The sequence below is a fragment of the Crinia signifera genome, chromosome 7 (genome assembly GCF_055691185.1).
Source record: "Crinia signifera chromosome 7, ASM5569118v1, whole genome shotgun sequence".
NCBI lineage: Eukaryota > Metazoa > Chordata > Amphibia > Anura > Myobatrachidae > Crinia > Crinia signifera.
Window position 1 is genome coordinate 18110385 of NC_139223.1, and position 19570 is coordinate 18129954.

General features: G+C 47.3%; 1 long non-coding RNA gene across 1 annotated transcript in view; it reads right to left on the reverse strand.

Moving 5' to 3' along the window:
* Positions 1-19570, reverse strand: part of LOC146019885 (uncharacterized) — a 134486-nt gene that overhangs the window by 106321 nt on the left and 8595 nt on the right. The gene's annotated exons all lie outside the window — the stretch shown is intronic.

A 19570-nucleotide genomic window follows, 5' to 3' on the forward strand; every position in this document is an offset into this window, starting at 1 on the left:
AGACCTGTACTATCATGAACCAGGGAAGTTAGAACACCGGGGGTCGCGCAGTGAGCTATGTAGGTCTCCGTGGAGCACTTCTTACCCCCTGGGGCAGGTAGTTAGGCTGAGATTATGTGTCATATACATTTCTGTGTTTGCAGTATATCGCTCAGACGTTTGGTGCCAGATAATGTGAGACCGGAGGAATTGCTATTTAGTTCTGTTACAACCCATCAACGTTGTTTTATTTATGCTCATTGTTCGGAGTGATATTGGCTAAGAAGGAGTCTTGTATTATTGCCGGGGATCCCAACGCAGTTCTTGTATTCCCTGAAAGACATTCCTAACTTTGGGCCTAATTCACGCTGATCCTTTAGCGTCCGCTGAAGATGGGGTGGGCGCTGATGTCATGTGATGTCGGTTGCCCGCTCCCAGAAGGCATTGTCCCATCTGCATAGTCAGGGGAATGGCCAGCGTTTTCATGGGGACACCCATGAACTGGGAGTTTCCCTGCTCCAGTGCCGTCTCCACCCCCTGTCCGCCCCCGGCCCTCCCTCCCCGCAGCTTGCGGCCCAGCGAGTGTGTTACTCACCGAAACCATTCGGTGCCGGGGTTTGCAATTGTGCAGAAATGCGTATGCACAAACCCCTCCCATCGGGGCTGGGGCCAAATTCGGATCATACCGAGTGACCCTGAATCGGCCCCTTTGTCCAACATTCTAAACCTGATGTTTGTACATTCTCCAGACAGCGTAGATTCCCTAGGTCAAAAGGTCAACACAAGTATTATGCACAAGGCTGACAAGAACAAGGGCAACACGACCTTTAGCCCCTTACAGCTGTAGATACACAACATTGGCGCAGGATACCCCGGCTCCGTCTCAGGGCTGGTATCAATATTCTGGTGGTCGAGATTCAGAATGCTGATAACAGCAGTCCAAAGTTCAAAATCCCAGCAGGTGCTGTGAGTATTTAAACCCTAACCATCCTCTCCCACAGCTTAACATTAACTGACCCCTTCCCCCTAGCCACCCACAGCTTAACCTAACCATCCTCTCCCACAGCTTAACATTAACTGACCCCTTCACCCTAGCCACCCACAGCTTAACCCTAACCATCCTCTCCCACAGCTTAACATTAACTGACCCCTTCCCCGTTAGCCACCCACAGCTTAACCTAACGATCCTCTCCCACAGCTTAACATTAACTGACCCCTTCCCCCTACCTGCCCACAGCTTAACCGTAACCCTCCTCTCTCACAGCTTAACATTAACTGACCCCTTCCCCCTAGCCACCCACAGCTTAACCATAACCCTCCTCTCTCACAGCTTAACATTAACTGACCCCTTCCCCCTAGCCACCCACAGCTTAACCGTAACCCTCCTCTCTCACAGCTTAACATTAACTGACCCCTTCCCCCTAGCCACCCACAGCTTAACCGTAACCCTCCTCTCTCACAGCTTAACATTAACTGACCCCTTCCCCATAGCCACCCACAGCTTAACCTAACCATCCTCTCCCACAGCTTAACATTAACTGACCCCTACCCACCCACAGCTTAACCATAACCCTCCTCTCTCACAGCTTAACATTAACTGACTCCTTCCCCATAGCCACCCACAGCTTAACCCTAACCTTCCTCTCCAACAGCTTAACATTAACTGACCCTGTCCCCCTACCCACCCACAGCTTAACCCTAACCCTCCTCTCTCACAGCTTAACATTAACTGACCCCTTCCCCCTAGCCACCCACAGCTTAACCCTAACCTTCCTCTCCAACAGCTTAACATTAACTGACCCTGTCCCCCTACCCACCCACAGCTTAACCCTAACCCTCCTCTCTCACAGCTTAACATTAACTGACCTTGTCCCCCTACCCACCCACAGCTTAACCCTAACCCTCCTCTCTCACAGCTTAACATTAACTGATCCCTTCCCCCTATCCACCCACAGCTTAACCCTAACCCTCCTCTCTCACAGCTTAACATTAACTGACCCCTTCTCCCTACCTGCCCACAGCTTAACCCTAACCCTCCTCTCTCACAGCTTAACATTAACTGACCCCTTCTCCCTACCTGCCCACAGCTTAACCCTAACCCTCCTCTCCTACAGCTTAACATTAACTGAACCCCTACCCACAGCTTGACCCTAATCCTCTCGCTAGTGCCCAACCCTAACCCCAGTTACCATGGGAGTCTGACCTCTTGGATGCCACTGTTGGCATTTTCACCGTTGGGATAGAATGCCGACAGTGACTGCTGGGAAATGAAGTCCTCCTTTTGCACAGAACACGGTCTAGTTACTATCACAGAGCGGAGCATTATGGAAGTTTTCTACACAGGCCACCCCCACTGCGGATGCGATTATAGTTCTCTTTTTTTTTATTATTATTATTATTCCCTAAACTAATTTGCTCCCAAATTTTCCCATTTTAAGTGCTGATTGTTTCGCTTGTGATGTCACAGCTCGTTCCGACATTTCTGTAGTCACGAGCTCTTGTTATTGCAGCACGTCAGCTAACGCGTCACTGCCAGTGTTACTCATATATTACATTTATGCTGTAAATAGTAGGAGCCTATGGAGGTCATTCTGGTTGACTCACAAAGCAGTGAATTACGCTGCCAACTAAACGCCACGCGCATGAATGCCCACCACCCGATTTTCCCCTCAGCCATGCAAATGGATGTTATGCATAAACATCCATTCGCCGCCTTGCGTGCGGGCCCGAAATCATCGCCGACCATCGAATTTCTTCAGTACACACAAATATAAGTCAGTGGAGACTGACTTATATTTGTGGCCATTCCGCCGAAGACAGGGCGAGTAACTGACATTAGCCGCCTCCCCCGGCACACCTCCTGCCCGCACGCCCATGGGTACACCCATAAAACGATGGGCGTTCCCAGCATTTCAACTAGAATGATCTCCTATGGCTTAGTGTTATTCATGCTTATAGCCTTGTTCGGCTTTTTGCTTTTATTTCATGTATTGTGCTTAACGAGGAGAAATTATGACATAATTAGCTGCCGGGTGGTCAAGATGCTGGCAGTCCCAATATCAACACCGGCATCAGTAGTGTAACAAAAACTGGGTGCCCCCGTCGATGGCGATGGTTGGAAAAGTTGGGTGCTCCACTCACCCCTCCGTCTTCCACCACCGGGTCTGTAGCTGGAACCTGCACATCTACTTGTCTACGGTCCCGGTGCTCCTTCTGCTACCATGAAAAATGCCCCTTGCAAAATGGCTGCCGCCTAACAGCAGGCAGTTATTAAGGATGCTAGAGGAGGCCGCCGCCAATGCAGGGAATTCCAACATCAGGATATCGGTATTCTGACTGTCACATATGTATTCCCTGCAGAGTATGAACTATAAGCAGCCTTAATTATGTAAACATGGGGTTCTCAACCCCGGCCCTCAGGACCCCACACAGTTCACATTTTCCAGGTCACCCAGCAGGTGCACAGGTGCACTCATTACTCATTGGCACATTTTAAAAGAGCCACAGGTGGAGCTAATGCCTTCACTTGTGATTCTGTGAGGAGACCAGGAAAACGTGCACTGTGTGGGGTCCTGAGGACCGAGTTTCAGAACCTGTGCCAGAGGGGATACGGTCATTAGGTCTACAACAACTAGGTCGGCAAGCATTGGGTCGATACCACTAGGTCAACATGCAGCAAGGTGGACATGGGTCTAGGTCTACATGACATTATGTTGACACAATCATTAGGTCGACATGGGCTAGGTCAACAGTCAAAAGGTCGACACTGGGTTTTTCACTGTTTTTTGAGCCGACATGTGCCGACAGGCAGTATTTCATGCCCTACCATCCACTAGGGCGTGGTGGGAAAATAAAATAGTGTGCAGAGTGAAGCGAGTGATGTGAGGGGATGCGGTGCACTTCAAACTGTGTCCGTGTCGACATTCGGGTCAAAAAACAGTGAAAACCCCATGTCGACCTAATGCTTGTGTCGACCTAATTTCATGTCGACCTAGTTCCAATGTCAACATTAACCCATGTCGACCTTGCTGCATGTCGACCTAGAGGTGTCGACCTAATGCTTGTCGACCTAGTTGTTGTAGACCAAAAGATCCACCCCCTGCCAGAGGCCACAATCTGTGATGTTTATAGTATCTGTGATCCAATAAAACATTATTAGATTTCTTCATGTTCCATGTGTATTTTATTACATCGCGGGGGTTAGGAGCTGAACCTGCCTTCACTTGGTTCCTTGCATTTCATCTGTTTCATCTCCTGCAGATGTTTCGCTTAGTGACAACACTTTCCAGAACCGACCCACAGGAAATGGTGACATCGGCCGTGATTCTGTGCGCATTGCCAGCGCTATTCCAGGAAAGTTGGCAATAATGCGACTATATTCTGCATCACACACATCTATGCAATTACACCACATCAGTTCCCCCATCCGCAAAACCAGCTGTCACCAGTATCATTTCCAGATACACCTACCCCATGCCCGGTGCTGGTCATTCATAGTCATCTTGTGTCCACTTTGCACACTCAAGACCAGTGGTAGCTCCAGAGGGGAGGGGCTCCAGCACAGTTCAATATTCAAATAGGGGAGCCACACCCGCTACCACCAAACTGTCTCACTGGCAGTTGGTGTGGCGCCCCTATTTGAATTGTGCTGCAGCCCCACCCCTGGATCCGCCACTGGTCATAGAATGCATCTCTGGCTATATATTTTGGAAAGCCATGAAAGAGGCAGAATATATTGTCTATGGGGGTAGTCCATAAAATGAAGGCCGTTTGTTCCTTTCATGTAGGGCATTCACCCTTTCCAATTAATTGTTCAGGCGGTATGCCTAACCTGTTTGCTAAGTGCTTTGTGGGTGATATGCTGTAATGGTTGGTTGGGGCGATGTAGTACATTGTTAAAATAAAGCCTTGGATTCAAAATCCCTACGGCTATGATAAGAGGCGTGTTATGTCATGCTGCCCCTCTAATTGAGGGGCTCAAGACGCTCCCCTGCTCAGCTCTACAGACTTTTCTTTACATTACTCCCTAAGGGCTACGCTTCCCACTATTCGGCCATACCCAAAATGTTATATGGGCTCGGCAGACCTCTTGGCAGCATTGCTTGTCAATGTTGACCATATAGTGTTAGCCTATTAACTTTCAGCCTATAATCCGGAGGGATGCTTTCAGAATCCAAGCGGTAGGCATGCCGGCATTCAATATTGTTGTTTAATATCGACACCAGCATCCCGACTACCTAAAGGTCGACCGGTGCCGGTATCCTGACATCAGTGATGACGTCATTGTCAGAATCCCACTGGGATGACAAATGCTGACCACAAACCTAAAGCTTGAGCCCCTACCATGGCATTCCCTAGCGAGGCCTTTATGTCCCAGTCACAGAACCCTGCACCGGCCTTCATGTCCCAGACACAGAACCCTGCACCGGCCTTCATGTCCCAGTCATAGAACCCTGCACCAGCCTTCATGTCCCAGTCATAGAACCCTGCACCAGCCTTCATGTCCCAGTCATAGAACCCTGCACCAGCCTTCATGTCCCAGTCATAGAACCCTGCACCAGCCTTCATGTCCCAGTCATAGAACCCTGCACCAGCCTTCATGTCCCAGTCATAGAACCCTGCACCGGCCTTCATGTCCCAGTCATAGAACCCTGCACCAGCCTTCATGTCCCAGTCATAGAACCCTGCACCGGCCTTCATGTCCCAGTCACAGGACCCTGCACCAGTCTTCATGTCCCAGTCACAGAACCCTGCACCAGCCTTCATGTCCCAGTCACAGAACCCTGCACCGGCCTTCATGTCCCAGTCACAGAACCCTGCACCAGTCTTCATGTCCCAGTCATAGAACCCTGCACCAGCCTTCATGTCCCATTCATAGAACCCTGCACCAGCCTTCATGTCCCAGTCATAGAACCCTGCACCGGCCTTCATGTCCCAGTCACAGGACCCTGCACCAGTCTTCATGTCCCAGTCACAGAACCCTGCACCAGCCTTCATGTCCCAGTCACAGAACCCTGCACCAGCCTTCATGTCCCAGTCATAGAACACTGCACCGGCCTTCATGTCCCAGTCATAGAACCCTGCACCGGCCTTCATGTCCCAGTCACAGAACCCTGCACCAGCCTTCATGTCCCAGTCACAGAACCCTGCACCAGCCTTCATGTCCCAGTCATAGAACCCTGCACCAGCCTTCATGTCCCAGTCATAGAACCCTGCACCGGCCTTCATGTCCCAGTCATAGAACCCTGCACCTGTCTTCATGTCCCAGTCATAGAACCCTGCAACAGCCTTCATGTCCCAGTCACAGAACCCTGCACCAGTCTTCATGTCCCAGTCATAGAACACTGCACCGGCCTTCATGTCCCAGTCATAGAACCCTGCACCGGCCTTCATGTCCCAGTCATAGAACCGTGCACCGGCCTTCATGTCCCAGTCTTAGAACCCTGCACCAGCCTTCATGTCCCAGTCATAGAACCCTGCACCAGTCTTCATGTCCCAGTCATAGAACCCTGCACCGGCCTTCATGTCCCAGTCATAGAACCCTGCACCGGCCTTCATGTCCCAGTCATAGAACCCTGCACCAGTCTTCATGTCCCAATCATAGAACACTGCACCAGCCTTCATGTCCCAGTCATAGAACCCTGCACCGGCCTTCATGTCCCAGTCATAGAACCCTGCACCGGCCTTCATGTCCCAGTCATAGAACCCTGCACCAGCCTCCATGTCCCAATCATAGAACCCTGCACCGGCCTTCATGTCCCAGACATAGAACCCTGCACCGGCCTTCATGTCCCAGTCATAGAACCCTGCACCAGCTATCATGTCGCAGTCAGAGAACCCTGCACCGGCCTTCATGTCCCAGTCATAGAATCCTGCACCGGCCTTCATGTCCCAGTCATAGAACCCTGCACCGGCCTTCATGTCCCAGTCATAGAACCCTGCACCGGCCTTCATGTCCCAGTCATAGAACCCTGCACCGGCCTTCATGTCCCAGTCACAGAACCCTGCACCAGCCTTCATGTCCCAGTCACAGAACCCTGCACCAGCCTTCATGTCCCAGTCATAGAACCCTGCACCGGCCTTCATGTCCCAGTCATAGAACCCTGCACCGGCCTTCATGTCCCAGTCATAGAACCCTGCACCGGCCTTCATGTCCCAGTCATAGAACCCTGCACCGGCCTTCATGTCCCAGTCATAGAACCCTGCACCGGCCTTCATGTCCCAGTCATAGAACCCTGCACCGGCCTTCATGTCCCAGTCATAGAACCCTGCACCGGCCTTCATGTCCCAGTCATAGAACCCTGCACCGGCCTTCATGTCCCAGTCATAGAACCCTGCACCGGCATTCATGTCCCAGTCATAGAACCCTGCACCAGCTATCATGTCGCAGTCAGAGAACCCTGCACCGGCCTTCATGTCCCAGTCATAGAACCCTGCACCGGCCTTCATGTCCCAGTCATAGAACCCTGCACCGGCCTTCATGTCCCAGTCATAGAACCCTGCACCAGCCTTCATGTCCCAGTCATAGAACCCTGCACCAGCCTTCATGTCCAAGTCATAGAAACCTGCACCAGCCTTCATGTCCCAGTCATAGAACCCTGCACCGGCCTTCATGTCCCAGTCATAGAACCCTGCACCAGTCTGCATGTCCCAGTCATATAAACCAGCACCGGCCTTCATGTCCCAGTCATAGAACCCTGCACCAGCCTTCATGTCCCAGTCATAGAACCCTGCACCAGCCTACATGTCCCAGTCATAGAACCCTGCACCAGCCTTCATGTCCCAGTCATAGAACCCTGCACCAGCCTTCATGTCCCAGTCATAGAACCCTGCACCAGCCTACATGTCCCAGTCATAGAACCCTGCACCAGCCTTCATGTCCCAGTCATAGAACCCTGCACCAGCCTTCATGTCCCAGTCATAGAACCCTGCACCAGCCTACATGTCCCAGTCATAGAACCCTGCACCAGCCTTCATGTCCCAGTCATAGAACCCTGCACCGGCCTTCATGTCCCAGTCATAGAACCCTGCACCAGCCTTCATGTCCCAGTCATAGAATCCTGCACCAGCCTTCATGTCCCAGTCATAGAACCCTGCACCGGCCTTCATGTCCCAGTCATAGAATCCTGCACCAGCCTTCATGTCCCAGTCATAGAACCCTGCACCGGCCTTCATGTCCCAGTCATAGAACCCTGCACCGGCCTTCATGTCCCAGTCATAGAACCCTGCACCGGCCTTCATGTCCCAGTCATAGAACCCTGCACTGGCCTTCATGTCCCAGTCATAGAACCCTGCACCGGCCTTCATGTCCCAGTCATAGAACCCTGCACCGGCCTTCATGTCCCAGTCATATAAACCAGCACCGGTCATCTGAAAGTCTATACAGAATTTTTAGAAGCCATTGGGCTGTAACACTGACCTGAGGATTTCTCCATCATGCTTCACCATATAATCCTATAAATTCTTTCTTTTACTGTCAACCTTATTACATGTGAGTAGTCTGTATGGCCTGGAACAGGCAACTACACCAGGAGGAAAGCCTATTACATGTGAGTAGTCTGTACGGGCCAGAACAGGCAACTACACCAGGAGGAAAGCCTATTACATGTGAGTAGTCTGTACGGGCCAGAACAGGCAACTACACCAGGAGGAAAGCCTATTACATGTGAGTAGTCTGTACGGGCCAGAACAGGCAACTACACCAGGAGGAAAGCCTATTACATGTGAGTAGTCGGTATGGCCGGAACAGGCAACTGCACCAGGAGAAAAGCCTGTTAAATGTGAGTAGTCTGTACGTGCCGGAACAGGCAACTACAGCAGGAGGAAAGCCTATTACATGTGAGTAGTCTGTAGGGGCCGGAACAGGCAACTACACCAGGAGGAAAGCCTATTACATGTGAGTAGTCTGTACGGGCCGGAACAGGCAACTACACCAGGAGGAAAGCCTATTACATGTGAGTAGTCTGTAGGGGCCGGAGCAGGCAACTACAGCAGGAGGAAAGCCTGTTACATGTGAGTAGTCTGTACGGGCCGGAACAGGCAACTACACCAGGAGGAAAGCCTGTTACATGTGAGTAGTCTGTACGGGCCGGAACAGGCAACTACACCAGGAGGAAAGCCTATTACATGTGAGTAGTCTGTAGGGGCCGGAGCAGGCAACTACAGCAGGAGGAAAGCCTGTTACATGTGAGTAGTCTGTATGGGCCGGAACAGGCAACTACAGCAGGAGGAAAGCCTATTACATGTGAGTAGTCTGTGCGGGCCGGAACAGGCAACTACACTAGGAGGAAAGCCTATTACATGTGAGTAGTCTGTAGGGGCCGGAGCAGGCAACTACAGCAGGAGGAAAGCCTGTTACATGTGAGTAGTCTGTACGGGCCGGAACAGGCAACTACACCAGGAGGAAAGCCTGTTACATGTGAGTAGTCTGTACGGGCCGGAACAGGCAACTACACCAGGAGGAAAGCCTATTACATGTGAGTAGTCTGTAGGGGCCGGAGCAGGCAACTACAGCAGGAGGAAAGCCTATTACATGTGAGTAGTCTGTATGGGCCGGAACAGGCAACTACAGCAGGAGGAAAGCCTGTTACATGTGAGTAGTCTGTACGGGCTGGAACAGGCAACTACACCAGGAGGAAAGCCTATTACATGTGAGTAGTCTGTGCGGGCCGGAACAGGCAACTACACCAGGAGGAAAGCCTATTACATGTGAGTAGTCTGTACGTGCCGGAACAGGCAACTACAGCAGGAGGAAAGCCTATTACATGTGAGTAGTCTGTAGGGGCCGGAACAGGCAACTACACCAGGAGGAAAGCCTATTACATGTGAGTAGTCTGTACGGGCCGGAACAGGCAACTACACCAGGAGGAAAGCCTATTACATGTGAGTAGTCTGTAGGGGCCGGAGCAGGCAACTACAGCAGGAGGAAAGCCTGTTACATGTGAGTAGTCTGTACGGGCCGGAACAGGCAACTACACCAGGAGGAAAGCCTGTTACATGTGCGTAGTCTGTACGGGCCGGAACAGGCAACTACACCAGGAGGAAAGCCTATTACATGTGAGTAGTCTGTACGTGCCGGAACAGGCAACTACAGCAGGAGGAAAGCCTATTACATGTGAGTAGTCTGTAGGGGCCGGAACAGGCAACTACACCAGGAGGAAAGCCTATTACATGTGAGTAGTCTGTACGGGCCGGAACAGGCAACTACACCAGGAGGAAAGCCTATTACATGTGAGTAGTCTGTAGGGGCCGGAGCAGGCAACTACACCAGGAGGAAAGCCTATTACATGTGAGTAGTCTGTACGGGCCGGAACAGACAACTACACCAGGAGGAAAGCCTGTTACATGTTACTAACCTCTTAGAGAACAACAGATTTGCGACAGATAATGTTCGGTTGGGCGCAACCCTCTTAAAAGAATGTTCCAAACATCATATATTTAAAATGACATCGATTTATTAAATTACAGTGACATAAACACATGAAACAAGTTTACTTAATGATACTAGTATCAGGATCACATCTCTTTTCCTGGAGCTATAAAATATGGAATATATTATCTCACCATAAGATTGTGCTGCGGTGGGCTATGCTTCCATAGAAGATCTGCGGCACCACCACAGATGGCTTAGTTGGTAGAAATCCCCAGATAAAGTGCAAGTGCATCCAAAAAAGTGTCCAGTTGCCTCTAAAGTGCAAGGCTTTCAAAAGTGCACAGGCATAACAGGATATGTGTCCAAAATAAAAGCCCCAACGCGTTTCGGAGACACGCCGGTCTCCTTTTTCAAGCTGGGTATGAACACACATTAGACTAGAGTTTCCTTTTAAACCCACTTCCCCATTTCCACCAATGGGTGTTCTACTGATTCAAAAAGTATCTCCGCCCATTCTCTATGATAATCATTGGTCATCATTAGTCCAATGATTATCATAGAGAATGGGCAGAGATACTTTTTGAATCATGCGTGTGGCGTCCTATGTGTGCCTCCAAATATCTATATATCTATAATGTAACAAATATTGATAGTGTTCATTCTAGCACCCGCTATCTTTGAAAACCCATGCAGTTCCTCTTCCCTGCCTGGGGTGTCGCTGTCTGCTGTGGTGTTTCTAGCACAGGTCTGGTTTGCATATCAGTGCTGATATACAGACCACACTGTGCTAAAAGCACTACAGCAGCCAGCGACACCCCAGGCAGGGAAGAGGAACTGCATGGGTTTTCAAAGATAGCGGGTGCTAGAATGAACACTATATTGATATGCCTTAAATGCTCTTGTCAGAGCAACACTGATTTACGGATGCTGCCTGCAGTGTGTGTGATTGTATAATAGGAGTTATTCAACCAAGCTCCACTGACAGGTAGTCACACACAGACTCTGTCCGCGGTGCGCTCCCCGGGAGGCGCCGTAACTATTAGTGGTAGGACACACCACCACTGAGTAATGTGATTAATTGTACACTGTATATCTGCAGAATTGAATATACAGATCTAATACATCAACATAACAGTTGTATACTGAACGCCAGAAGATTATATTGATTATGCTGCATATTTAACCACTGTGAGAGACATATTGCCCACACTGACAGAATTATTCATCTCTAATGTGAGAGAGATACACAATTCTAGTCTGCCAAGTGTAGTGCTCCTGACAGGCAGAGACACGCAGAATTCTTCAGTGGTGTGCCTGCCAGATCAGTCATGCACTACCAAACTGTGTTTGAAAAGAATTTAAAATGAATTGATAGAGTGACACTGAAATCATTAACTGGGACGCATACCAGACTTGATATACTTCACCATTCTACTGTATTATCTAATATTGCGATGAAAAGTATATGTCTGGTGACCAACCGAACCATATATGTTGAGAGGATCACCACATTATAATATATGGCGTTTCCCTAGACATACGGTAGGTGATCTAATCATCTCAGTTAGCACAATATACTGCTACTATTTATTACAGCACACTCAGGTGTTGATGAAATACTGTGCACCAACACATATGTGAATAAGGTGATCACAGGTCATTGTGACAATGCTGTCCGTATCTAACGGCATTAGAGGTGATTACAAGCTCCATCCTCCGTTTATTCTGATAATATCCCTTTCAATTCCTTTAATGATACACAGTATCCAGCTAATGTAGTGAGATTTCTCGAGTGCAACAATTGTTGCCTACTCTGCTTTATATAAATCCTCTTGAACTTGAAGATTTGTTTATCAAACAGCATTTTCATTGTTACAATTTATTTGACACAGTAACAGGCAGCTTAATAAGCATTACTTTAAGGCATTATCTTTACACAGTAATTCTCCTATTTTATTGCTGGACTAGCGCAGGTGTGAAAGGTTCCAGGGCCAAAATCCCAGGAAAAATTGCCAGCAATCCAACTCTACTAGGTAGCAGGGTTGTTCCCGGGTTCAACCCAGGGACCTGGCCGGTGTGAATAGGGTAGGGGACACTTACCCGGGTTGCCGGTCCTCGGTGTGCTGTCCAGCCGGGGATCCAAACAGGCGGCGGGCGCAAATGTTGGGACAGGCGGTGGATGATGAGGTCGCAGCTCTCCGGCAGCAGTGAGAGCGCCGGAGAGCTGCGTCATCTTCATCCGCCAGCTGTCCCGTCATTTGCGCCCGCCACCCGCGTGGATCCCTGGCCTGCACGGAGCACCAGCAACCGGGGTGAGTATTCTACACACCTCCTGCCCGCCTCCACCACCATCCCGCCAACTGCCCGCCTCCTCCCCACCTCCTGCCGGCCTCCTCCCCACCTCCTTCCCGCCCCCTTCACTCACCAGAAAATGCAGGGACTTTTCTGGTGTGAAAGGGGCCAATCCGGGAATGGCCCGGCATGATTCCTGGGCCATATTCCCGGGTGGGTCCCTGCATTTTCTGGTGTGAAAGAGGTATGAGGCTCACTCACTATGGGCCTTATTCTAGTTCACTCTTTCTGACAAAATCCTTCTTAGATGGACAAAACCATGTGCACTGCAGGGGGGCAGATGCAAAATGTGCAGAGAGAATTCGATTTGGGTGAGTTATTTTATTTCTGTGCAGGGTAAATACTGGCTGCTTTATTTTTACACTGCAATATACAGTAGATCTCACTTTGAAGTAAAACCCCACCCAAATCTAATTCTCTCTGCACAAGTTACATCTGCCCCACCTGCAGTGCACATGGTTTTGTCCATCTAAGAAGGATTTTGTCAGAAAGAGTGAACTAGAATAAGGCCCTTTATTACTAGGCGTGAGATAATAGGAGTTAATTAACAGTGTAATTAATAGGCACACATATACAGTACGCCCACGCCAGCATTTTTTTTAAACCACACCACTGTGTTTTCCCTACTTACAGTATTTGGTGTTTGTGTGTTTTTATATACTTTGCAATTTTTATCTATTATTGAATAAAAGTTATATTTTATGTGCATTATTTCTTTTTGGTGCATCACACCGTGACAATTCTTTCTTTCTACATATCCATTAAGTAAAATATTGTCCAGTGGTAGCACACCCATCAACTTATAAAAAAGATTAAATCTGAGATTAATATCTTAGGGGGGGGGGGGGGGGTCATTTAATTTACTCAAACTATTTTGCTAAACCCTTAATCTTGTGCCATTGACTTCCTGCAACTATCAATACCTACAATGGGCCTGATTCAGAGACGGGTGCATTGGCACTATAGCTGCTGTTGTATGGTAAGCGAACGCCTACTGGTGCCACCCTGCCCCAAACAGCCGCATATCAGTCAAGCTGCTGCTTCCGGGGTACAGCGATGCATCAGAGACTGGGTCACCAGTGTGTAGACACAACCTGTACACACAGGGGGGGGGTTATTCTGATCCGTTCACATGGAACAGAATCTTCGCAAGGGCATCTATGGTTGCGTATGCGCAGGGCCATTTCTGCAAATGTGCATACCCCAGGTGCGGGCATCCACAGAGAATAGGGTGTTCGATGGGCGCACACACCCAAGTGTGCGGGCAGGGGGCAGAGAGGGGTGCGGGCATCCACGTATATATATATAAGTGATTTGAAAGTCACTTTTATATGCATGCACCTTCACCCTCATTCGATGGTCACCAACCATCAAATAATGTGGAAGGATCCCCCAAGGCTGCGAATGGGTGTTACTATGTAACACTTGCGAGCGAATCGCCCTTTGCGAATGGGTGGCAGCCGGGCCACCATTCGCAAGCCGGGGTTTGGGGGACTCGCAAGGCTGCAAATTCACAACCTTGCGACTCATCCAGAATATCCCCCACAGTGTAGCGCTGAGCAACTGTGTATTACTCCATAGATTGTGCTGTGAGAACACTGATATACAGACCACCAGTGTCGCAGCTGATTAAACATAGAAACATAGAATTTGACGGCAGATAAGAACCACTTGGCCCATCTAGTCTGCCCCTTTTTTAAACATGTTACCTCAAACCATATTTGATCCTTATTTTTTGTAAGGATATCAATATGCTTATACCCAAGCATGTTTAAATTGTACTACTGTATTTGCGTCTACCACCTCTGTTGGGAGGCTATTCCACTTATCTACTACTCTTTCTGTGAAAAAATTCTTCCTCGCATTTCCCCTGAATCTTCCTCCCTCTAGTTTCAGTGCATGTCCTCGTGTTCTGCTGCTCCTCTTCCTGTGAAGAATGTCTCCCACCTGTACCTTCCTCCCTCTAGTGTCAGTGCATGTCCTCGTGTTCTGCTGCTCCTCTTCCTGTGAAGAATGTCTCCCACCTGTACCTTCCTCCCTCTAGTGTCAGTGCATGTCCTCGTGTTCTGTTGCTCCTCTTCCTGTGAAGAATGTCTCCCACCTGTACCTTGTTAAAGCCCTTGATATATTTTAAAGTTTCTATCATGTCCCCCCTTTCCCTTCTCTGCTCTAAAGTATACATATTAAGATCTTTTAGTCTTTCCTGGTACGTTTTGTGATGTAGGCCATGCACCATTTTAGTTGCTCTTCTTTGTACAGTCTCTAATGTATTTATATCCTTCTGGAGATATGGCCTCCAGAACTGAACACAATACTCTAGGTGAGTTCGTACCAATGACCTATACAGTGGCATTATTACTTCTTTCTTTCTACTGCTGATACCTCTCCCTATGCAACCAAGCATCTGACTTGCCTTCTTCATTGCTTTGTTACATTGCCTACCTGATTTTAAGTCCCCTGAAATAGTGACACCTAGATCCCTCTCTTCCTCAGTAGTTTCCATTATAGTGCCATTTATACTATATTGAGTCTTTGGATTTCTGAGACCCAAGTGCATGATTTTGCATTTTTTGGCATTAAACTGTAGTTGCCATTCTCTTGACCATTTGTCTAATCTGCCTAGATCCTCAATCATTTGTTTTACCCCTCTTGGTGTGCCTACCCTGTTGCATACCTTTGTGTCATCTGCAAAAAGGCACATTTTACCCTCAATTCCATTTGCAATATCACCAATAAAGATATTAAAAAGCACCGGTCCAAGTACAGATCCCTGGGGTACTCCACTTGTAACCTTCCCCTCCTTTGACTGTACTCCGTTTACTACAACTCTCTGTTTTCTGTCCTGCAACCACGCTCTTATCCATTCAACTATCTTAGAATCCAATCCCAAGCTTTCAAGTTTATTTAACAGTCTGCGATGTGGGACAGTGTCAAAAGCTTTACTAAAGTCTAGATAAGCTACATCTACAGCCCCACCTTGATCTATTACTTTAGTCACCCAGTCAAAAAAGTCAATAAGATTTGTTTGACATGATCTTCCCCCAGTAAACCCATGCTGTTTTGTATCCTGTAAATTGCTGGTTTTGAGATATTCTACAACTCTTTGTTTTAAGAGTGTTTCCATCAATTTCCCTACTACTGATGTAAGGCTCACTGGTCGATAGTTGCTTACCTCTTCCTTGCTTCCACTTTTGTGCAGTGGGACTACATTTGCTGTTTTCCAGTCCTCTGGGATTACTCCAGTAGCTAGTGACTGGTTGAATAATTCTGTTATTGGTTTTACCAGCTCCCCTTTAAGCTCTTTTAGTATCCTTGGATGTATCCCATCTGGCCCCATTGATTTATCCACTTTCAGTTTTGAGAGTTCTGTGAGGACTTTCTCCTCTGTAAATGTACTTGTCTCTCCCTCAGTTTTCTGACTATACTTGCAACTTAACTGTGGCCCCTTCCCCTCTCTTTCAGCAGTGAATACTGAGCAGAAATAATTATTAATATTATCTGCTATTACATTGTCCCCCTCAAGAAAACTTCCACTCTCTGTCTTCAGTCTAATTATTCCACTTTTTGTTTTTCTCCTTTCACTTATATACCTAAAAAAAGTTCCCCCCACAATGGCTTTCTTTTTCTTGTGTTTTTCCTAACTCTTTTGACACAAAGTTCTGTTGCTTTTAGAATTGCACTTTTTAATTTTTCCCACTTATCCTGCACTCCTTCCAAGTTCTTCCACTCTGCCAAAGAATCCCTTACAGAGTTTCCCATCTCTACAAGCGATGAGTCAGTCTCTGTCTTTATTTTGAACCATACTGCTTGATGGTCACTGGATCCCAGATTTTCACCCACATTTATGTCAGATATTCTGTCACCATTTGTAAGTATTAAGTCTAAAATTGCGTCCTTACGAGAGGGCTCCCTCACCAATTGCTGGAGGGATGCTCCTTGCAAGGAATTCAGCATGTCCCTACTTCTGGTGGAACTTGCAACAGGCAGCTCCCAGTTTACATCAGGTAGATTAAAGTCTCCCATGATTATCACCTCTCCTTTTAATGTCATTTTATTGATGTCCTGCAATAGGCTCTTGTCTAGTTCCTCTTCCTGACCTGGTGGTCTGTCGATCACCCCTATACGAAGAATCGCCTTCTCCCCTGTTTCTATGGTCACCCAAAGGGCCTCCGTTTTTTCTTCAATACTTTGTATTAATGTAGTCTTTATATATTTTTTCACATATATTGCAACCCCTCCTCCAATTTTTCCCATTCTGTCCTTCCTAAATAAAGTATATCCTGGTATAGCTATGTCCCAGTCATGATTTTCATTGCACCATGTCTCTGTAATATCTTCTGCCTATATCTATTCGGTTTTGATCGGCATTATCTTCTGTTGCAGTGGATAGGCTTTCTGTTCCATTTGCATGCAGAGACAATACCTCTAGGTTGGGGGAGCAGATTTCTTCATTCTTATTTGGTTCACTGCCCCCCTCTGCTAGTTTAAATAGTTGCTTATGAAGCTTCCAAACTTCTCACTTAATATTCTCGTTCCCCTTGAAGATGGGTGCAGGCCATCACTTTTATATAAGGCTCTGTCTTGCCAGGTAGCTTGACTTTGACCTAAGTATCCAAATCTCTCCTCGTTGCACCAATTCCTTAGCCAAACATTGAAGTTTCTAATTCTCAGAGTTCTATCTTCCCCTTGGTGTACTGGCAATACTTCTGAAAAAGTTACAGTGGTTGCCACCTGTTTTAGAGCAGTTCCTAACTTTTTAAATTCATCTTTTACGGCCATAACTTCAGCATTAACCAGGTCATTTGTGCCTAGGTGGACGATGACATCCACCTCCCCATCTTTTCTTGCTGCCTTTACAATTCTTAGCATGCATTCTTTATCTCTTGGAGCTGTGGCTCCAGGTAAGCACCTTACTTGTTTCTCTACTTTAGTAGCATTTCCCAGATTAACTCCTCTAATGATGGAATCTCCCAAAAGAAGTGCAGTCCTTTTTGGAGGTGAAATTTTCCTGGTTAGAAGAGGTAGAAGTCCTCATATCTTCCTGTTCTTTATTGCCTATGTTGGTCATACATTCCAACCCTGCAAGAGCAGCATATGAGTTTTGCAGTGTGACCACTTGGGGAATGTGTCTGATGCCCTTTGTCAGTCTCTGCCTTTCAGAGCCCACAGCAGTCCAGGCAGAATGTCTTCTGGGGGCTCTCTGAGGCAGTGGTGGTTGCAAGGACACAGACATCCTACGTAGCTCAGCATGCAGTTTAGCTATCTCCTCCTGCAGCAAAAAAAATTGTTTGCAGATTGGACAGCAGCCGAGTCTCCAGAATGTCTCCCTTAAAACAAATGCATTACATCCACTGCACTGCACCAGGCCAAACATTGTATCAGATGTATGGTAATAACAATAATAATATGTGTTTTGGCTTTTCTGTTCAAACTCACCTTTTTCTGTATTGTAACTCACCTGCTTCTGTTTCCAACTCACAAGTCACTTAAATATTCAAGCTTCACTTTAGTATGCAAGCTTCTCACTCAATGAGCAAGCTCGAATGAGTCTTGTCTCTACTTAAATAGTATGTCAGGCACCTGTTTACAATCAGCTCCTCCCCCTAATCTCTCTTCACACCTAGATTTAGCTCCTCCTCCTAGTATCTGTTCACACCTAGTAACAATACACTATACAGATACAGGCACAACCAAAATCACACTCAGATTTCTCCCTCAAAATTACAGTCTCTATATAGATAGACAGATAAAGAATACAAGACAGACAGAATGCAAGATAACTCACCTGCTTCTGTTTCCAACTCACAAGTCACTTAAATATTCAAGCTTCACTTTAGTATGCAAGCTTCTCTCTCAATGAGCAAGCTCGAATGAGTCTTGTCTCTACTTAAATAGTATGTCAGGCACCTGTTTACACTCAGCTCCTCCCCCTAATCTCTCTTCACACCTAGATTTAGCTCCTCCTCCTAGTATCTGTTCACATCTAGTAACAATACACTATACAGATACAGGCACAACCAAAATCACACTCAGATTTCTCCCTCAAAATTACAGTCTCTATATAGATAGACAGATAAAGAATACAAGACAGACAGAATGCAAGATAACTCACCTGCTTCTGTTTCCAACTCACAAGTCACTTAAATATTCAAGCTTCACTTTAGTATGCAAGCTTCTCTCTCAATGAGCAAGTTCGAATGAGTCTTGTCTCTACTTAAATAGTATGTCAGGCACCTGTTTACACTCAGCTCCTCCCCCTAATCTCTCTTCACACCTAGATTTAGCTCCTCCTCCTAGTATCTGTTCACACCTAGTAACAATACACTATACAGATACAGGCACAACCAAAATGATTACACCATATGTTATATATATATATATATATATATATATATATATATATATATATATATATATATATACAGTATATACGATAATGTGCTTCTGTAATGAAGAAGAGTGTTAAAAAATGTAGAAAAAGTCTATTACCTGAGCGGCGTAAGAAGACGAGCACTTCCTGTACACACAGACTTCAGAGCTACATGTTCCACAGAGGCCTTATAAGTCACTCGGAGATACTGTATCAGGTCAAGCTTAATTCTTGGCCTCACAGATGCTGATGATCCGGAACGTGTCGTCACTGCTTTCACATGAACTATTGTCGGTACTCTACCTAGAACGGCGCCCACGATTTTGATCGTGGGCATCGTTAGTAAAAGATTGCGGGCATGCATAGGGAACAATGTTAAATGTCTCAATTGACCCGTTTTTTTCTGGTCAATGCCTCAATTGACCCGATTTTTTCATAGGAAACAATGTTAAATGGCCCACAGAGGCCAAATAGGCACCCTGAAGTGTGAAATGGCC